Source organism: Sinocyclocheilus rhinocerous, unplaced genomic scaffold (assembly GCF_001515625.1).
Source record: "Sinocyclocheilus rhinocerous isolate Xijiao unplaced genomic scaffold, SAMN03320098_v1.1 scaffold1283, whole genome shotgun sequence".
Taxonomy (NCBI): Eukaryota; Metazoa; Chordata; class Actinopteri; order Cypriniformes; family Cyprinidae; genus Sinocyclocheilus; species Sinocyclocheilus rhinocerous.
The window spans coordinates 53767-61011 of record NW_015642522.1 but is presented as its reverse complement, the minus strand read 5'-3'; the positions used below and the strand labels follow the sequence as shown (position 1 = coordinate 61011).

Below are 7245 nucleotides of genomic sequence, written 5' to 3'. Positions count from 1 at the left end.
ATGGCGGATCCTCCGTGACCTTAGCCGGCTCGGCCACCACGGCCACGGGCATATGCCCTCCCCCCAAAAAAAAAACATTTTCTTGGGGAAAATTAGAAATGCGGGGGGGCGCTCTGGAGGAGCAGGCACTTGAGGGTGCTCTGGAGGAGCGGGCCCTTGAGGGCGCTCTAGAGGAGCAGGGCTGGCTAACTCGGGGGACTCAGGAGACGAAGGAGGGCTGGACGGGACCAGCAGAGGTGAAGGAGACTCAGGAGACTCAGGAGAGCTGGACGGAACCAGCGGAGACGAAGGAGAACTTTCAGAACTCCCGCGCATACTCCACAAATGGGAGATCTCTGCGGGCTAGGGCTACAAAACGTGCGGCGGTTTCCATAGCCACGGAGGGAAAACGGGGAAAAAAAAGACTTTCAAAAAACCGAAAACAAAAACGGGGGGAAGGAGCGCCGTTTACTTTTTGTTGGGTCTGGAATTCAGTCACGGTTTGCTACTGTGAGGAGCACGGAGCGAGGAACGAGGAGACGCAGAGTCGAATTCAAACTTATAGACTTTAATAATATCCAGGGAAACAGGAAAACACACGTAGCAAGGATAGACATCAACATTTCCAGACGAGAGAGAAAAGAACGTGCTAGAACTCAAATAAGGCAGATAACGAGGGGCAGACAGGTGAGGAGGATAACTAATAACAAGGCACACCTGGAATAAATAGAACTAAATGGGGACAGGAACCGGAAGGACCAAATAAGGGCATAAAGAAACAGGAGGCAGGAACACAGGGAAAACAAAACAAAAACCGACCATAAACGTGACATTACGCTTGCCTCATTTACTCTACGCGGATCTATGAATACGCAAATTAGCCCCGCCTCCACTCAGTTACACCAGCCAGGGCCTCCTGATCGACGGATAATGACTGATAAAACTATGTTTTTACACAGTGAATACTGCATAATTTATTAAAGTTACTATTTGACAATGTTGTGTCCTCAAAATGCTTCGAAGACTCGAATACAGCCAAGTTTGTGATTCTAATTTGCCAATATGGGAGAGGTGGGTCTGACTCCAGGCTACTTTTACACTGTTGCGCGGGATATTATTCAAGTTAGCGGTTCTAAATTCACGTTAAACCATGGCTTCATTTTATTTTTGGTTTTGTGCTGATAATATTGGTATATTTTGCATGCGATCTCTATGCTAATTTTTACCTTGAGACAGCGGGGGGAAAAAGGCCACGTTTGTACAAATGGAGAGAGGGAAGCATAATACATCACTGCCACATTATCACGATAACACTGGCTAAATATTTGTGCAAATATCAAATTAGACACACTGTACTGATAAAACACAAGAAAAATAAACTTACTGGTTGATCTGCATGTTGGTTCTGCAAAGAATCTATCCCTTGACATGATTGGTTATTGAATTTTGTGACATTAGCAAAAAAACGGCTGTTTCAAACCACGTTTATGGGACAGAGAATATACTCAGCAATGGTGTTGATTAATGGATTGGCACAGGGTTTGTCTAAAAGCATATTAAAAACACCACACAGACAAATAAACAACATAAAAATCTTGATTTTCACTACAGGGGGACTTTAACTTATTATATTACATGGCTTTTTGAAAGCTATAGGAACAAAAAAGCCAAAATAGCATTACTCAAAATGCTTAAATTGAATACAAACTTTACAAACAACAACAAAAGTCTGAATACTAAGCTGCAACCAACTGGACAAATGGCGCCACAACTAATCAGAGAAATTTAAGTCCCCAGAGTCCCCATTTTGGCAAGTTTGTGTGTAGCAGCCAGTGGAGTTTGATAAAAGTCACAATTGCTTTCATGATCAATCATTTCTGTCATTTCTCAGTACTCAAGAATTGTGCCCATACATAGTTGGTTGAGGACCTTATTCCCTGCTTCTATTTCTGGTTACCTGAAAGTGCTGAAAAGTTTGACGCCTCTCCTCACATCTCTCAGAGAACGTCCTCAAGGTCCTGAAGAGCAAGGTAAGATCTTTTGTGTCCTCCACTCTGCAAACAAAACAGTAGGTACATTAATACCCCAGAAAACCCATCACTGTTTTGCTCACTTTGGTAAATGATACATTCTAACTAGAGACTGTCGTATTTGATTATTTGATGAAAAACATGACAGGGAAATGCCCTCCTTAATGTAAAATTCAGCATACAGTATAGAAGGATAAACTGTGTATTTGCGTTTAATCCCCTTCACAGGCTGACGTTACGAGACATTGTGAGATTTTCCATAGATTTACTAGGGGCCCAGAAACTGTGGCACAGGACACAACTTTCCATGACTCTCGAGTCTTGTCTGTGAAAGGCCAGTGTTGTAATGAGTGATGGAAAAATGGTAAGTCTCTCAAAACTAAATGGATCCACTCCAAGAGTAAAAGACAGCAGCTTAATGGCAAGAGCTGGAGAAAAGGCTCCCTGAGAATATCTAAACACCAGACAATTAACGTACGCCTTAAATTTTTTGGATTTGGATGAGCTGAAAGTTTACAAACATTAATCAACCATCTGGTTTGACTGACGTCTAACGCTGTTTAAAAGAAACCACAGACAAATCACCCTCGCCGACGGATCTCATTTTGTAATGTGGGCAATTTCCATCGTATGCATTTTAGATTTGTTGATTGGGGACCTTAAATCTGAAAAAGTCATTATAAACCACGCTTTCCTAGAATGCTAACCTTTTAAGTTCGATAGACTAAACATACTGAATGCCAGGATCGCTCTACAGACCGATTAATGGCAAATCAATGTTTGGCTCCTTTGTATAATTTCACTAAATTTGTCCCTTCAGTTTTTCTCATTTGCCTGGTTTGGCTGCCAAGAACCTGTGGCATGTACTAATATTAGACGTATAGGTTCCAAAAAACAAATGTATTATGTCTACCTGTGTGGTTGTGCTTCGTTTCAAACTTCACACTTGTCAAAAATCAAAACATCAACAACAGAACAAAAGTTGCAAACATGGCTATAGAGCATACAGTAATGATAGCACAAGAACTCAAAGTTTTAGCCCTTTAAAACTTTCTCCCCAGACATGCCTGAATCTACTTATGTACCTGACCACAAGAGTGCTCAAAAAATTCTTCTTAAGTTTACATGAACCATAATGGTTATAAAATGCGTCTTCCTGAGACGCAGAGACAACTCAGACTTATGCGAGAATCATTATCTCCAGTATTTTTCCGACTCTCTCGTGCCAGGACAGACTCTCAGACCAGACAATATGATCCAGATGTACATTCAGCGACCAGGAGGCTGGCTGCACTTTAGAAACAGACCCAAACTAATTGCCGCCAAAACAGCAGCATTACTTCAAACTGTAATTTGTCATCCCAGCCAAAAACTCCTGCGACTAAGTGGAACAACTGTAGGAGATCTTATATTATGTCTTCAGAAAACAAAACTCTGAAATTTAAACAAATTCATTAGTAATTCAATCATATAAGTCTAATGCATTCACATTTAAAGTAATATTAAATAGATTGAGAGATCTACAGTGGTAACCAGAGGGTTGTTGGTTTGAATATCTGGATAAAAAGATGAATTAATGGGATAGTTTACCTAAAAATGAAAATTACCCCATGATTTACTCACCCTCAAGCCATCCTAGGTCTATACGACTTTCTTCATTCAGATGAATACAATCAGAGTTATATTAAAAAATGTCCTGGCTCTTCCAAGCTTTATAATGGCAGTTGATATTCAATAGTCTAACAGAAGTACAATAAAGTGCATCCATCCGTTATAAAAAAAAAAAGTACTCCACATGGCTCTGGGGGGTTAATAAAGGCCTTCTGAAGCGAAACAATATGTTTGTGTAAGAAAAATATCCATATTTAAAACTTTATAAACCATAATCTCTAGCTTCCGCTAACTGTCATAAGTGAAGTTCACGAGAGCGTGGCTTTCCAGCAGATGACGTAGGATGCAGGCGTAGCATAAGCTCCGTGAGAATATGCTAGTCTTGCGAGAACCAAGTTTTGTTTACAGGAGCAAAGGAGGCTTTGTTTAGAAAAGGAAAACAAGTCTCCTCTTGGCTTATATCAAAATCCTCTTACATTTTTCTTTACAAATCTTCATTTTGTGTTTTGTTTTGCTCTCCTCTGTGCTTCTGCGTTCAGCACTTCTCATTGGAGCCTACGCTACACCAATGTCCTACGTCATCCACTGGAACGCCACTTTATTGGACTTCTGTTGGACTATTGAATATCAACAGCCATTCACTGCCATTATAAAGCTTGAAAGAGCCAGGACATTGTTTTACCATAACTCAGATTGTATTCGTCTGAAAGAAGAAAGTCATATACACCTAGGATGGCTCGAGGTTGAGTAAATCATATGGTAATTTTCATTTTTGGGTGAACTATCTCTTTAACAGCTACCAAGTACCATAAAGCTACACATAATGTATGACATGAAAGGATAAACCTAGCAGCTGGATAACAAATTGACCATAAGCATGAATCTTTCCCACTAGAAGTCACAGGTTCAGACCTCAGCTCTCTTATTTCTTCAAGTATATAGCAAGTATGCTGTACAACACATAATCTAAATAACCTAACCTTCTAATTATCTCAGCTGTGTTCTCTGTGGATTGCTGGAAATGTCAACATCAAAAGGTGTTACTTTAATGGGAAGTGTTGTGCTGTACTTGTTCAAGTAATAATAGAAGACAGATCTGTGCTGCACTATAAACCAACAGATAAACCAAATAAATCTATAGGACAACAATGGCTTTAATCCCTAAGGTGTCTGGTGGAGTTTGTACAGACTGTCCTGCCTTACACAATCCAGACCTACAGGTGGTCCACATGTTCACTTTTTACAGTGCACACACTGTGGGGTGCTGTTGGCTGTCAATGACTTGCTGGTGCCATTTGTTGACAGTTTAATGAGCGGGACATGTTACGGACCGTCACCACAGCACTTTTAAACATTAAATTCACACATCATTATGTTGGCTGCAGCGTTCTTCTGGACTCAAATGACTGAATCTCATTACAGCACAAGCAGAGCAACCGTCTATAGCTTGCCTTGAAGCTGCTCTGTAGGAGCTTTACCACAAAAATAAAACAAAACAGAATGGAACAGAACAAAAATACAATAAAACGGAACAGAAGACAGCAACAGAAGACAATACAATAGAACAAAGCAGTACAGACACAACAGAACCGAGAGAACCCAAATCATACAATATAGAACTGAGAGAACAAATCATAAAATAACAGAAACAAAATAGAACAGAATACAATAGAACAAAACAGAAAAGTCCAGAAAACATCACAACAGAAAAAAACAGAATAAAACAGAGCAAAACAGAACAGACTAAAGAGCAGAATAGAATAGAATAGAATAGAAGACAGAAATTTGTAAAAACAGAACAGAAAAATCACAACAGAATTGAACATAACTGGACAGAACAGAATAAGGCAGAATAAAACACAACAGAACAGAATGCAATGGAACAACAAGAAACACAACAAAACAGAGTACTACAAAAAAAAACAGGACATACAAAAATTGAATAGAATAAAATTGAATATAGCAGAAAATAGAATACAACAGAGAAAAAAGAATAAACAGAATACAACAGAACAGAACCGAGAACAACAGAATAGAGCACAACAGAACAGAACTTCATACAATAGAACAGAACATTATAGAATTAAATCTTTCACAAATGATCTTCCTTCAAAGATGAAGCTACCACAGATATGGACCACATGCCTAATGATCAGAGACAGTTATTTGTTAATTTGGCCTGGACCATGAATAAACAAATCCTTCAGCTGCAAGTATAACAGAAACCCCTCAAACATATAAACAAAGCCCTTATTTGGCTAACGATGGAATATTTTTGAGGTTATATTGCATTTTGCTTGAACGCTGCCTCATATGAAAGATTCTCAAGAGTACATTGCCGTCAGTCAATCAGCCAGCAGCGGGATCTAACCTGATCTCGCAACACTTGTTAATCAGTCCTCAATGAGAAAATCAGACCTCTGCGGGAACTCTCCCACATCGCGATGACAAAAGCTGGTCAGTGTTCACTCAGCATTTTGCTAATGAGCCTCACAGATACATTTATTTCCCTTGTATGGAGTTTTGTTTGGATTTGTATCTTTTTACAAGACTAACATAAAGCAGAATGCTCTTCTTTGTTCTATAGTGTCTGGGAATTCAATTGCCTGATGTTTACTTACACTGTAGGTTTTATGTTGTGTAACCCTATTGCGCAACCTGGATTTTCTCCTAATGGGATTTCTGTTGATTCAGTTATGCAAACAAGCAAGATACATCATTTTGTGAAGAGTACAAATTATCCATGGAATCTGCTTACCTTTAAAAATAAATGTTAAAAATAATTGCATTAAAGGAATAGTTTACTCACCCTCAGGCCATGCAAGATGCAGAAGAGTTTTTCTTTAGAACAGATTTGGAGAAATTTAGCAGTTTTACCAATGGATCCTCTGTAGTGAATGGGTGCCGTCAGAATGACAGTCCAAACAGCTGATCAAAACATAATAATCCACAGGTAATTAACAGGACTCCCGGTAATTAGTTAACGTCTTGTGAAGCCCATACATTGATTTATTTGTGGCGACCCGCCACAATTTCAACACTGACCGCCACAAATAGATTTTCCAAAAGGCTTTGAATTCATTGAGTAAACATGAGCTCAGCACGTTTCAAAGTTAAAAATGTGGCGTGGGTGTTTTTATATTAATGTATCTTTGAAGGGAACCGACTCTCTTCAGAAAAGTTTAGATGCCATTTTCATTTCATCTCTCCTATTATGCTTGATAAAGTAGCTTTGGCAGTGCTGCTCTGTGTACAGCCATTACCAGGGAAACCGCTGTATTTCTGCCACCCCAGAAGCGCCACCTGCTGGCAGAGAATTAATTTGCATTTTCAATATGCCCGTCTGCTATTTTATATTTACATTATATACATACAGTGCACAGCATAAATGAGTACACCCCCTCTGATTAAATATAAAAGATGTATTTTCTTAATGATCACTAATATAATTAATAGAAAGATGGCAAAATTGAAATGTATTAAACATATTCTTAATAAAAACAGAGAAATACATGCCATTAATATCTGTAAAATAAGAAACTTAGCCAATTTTTGTTTAAATGAAGGATTGCAGAAATGAGTACACCCTAGATTTAATTCAGAAAATGTATAATATTCTAGTACT

The 7245-nt window shown here is 38.9% G+C and overlaps 1 pseudogene; it reads right to left on the bottom strand.

Annotated features, from left to right (window-relative positions):
- Window positions 1–7245, bottom strand: part of LOC107756002 (centromere protein P-like) — a 64962-nt pseudogene that overhangs the window by 50517 nt on the left and 7200 nt on the right.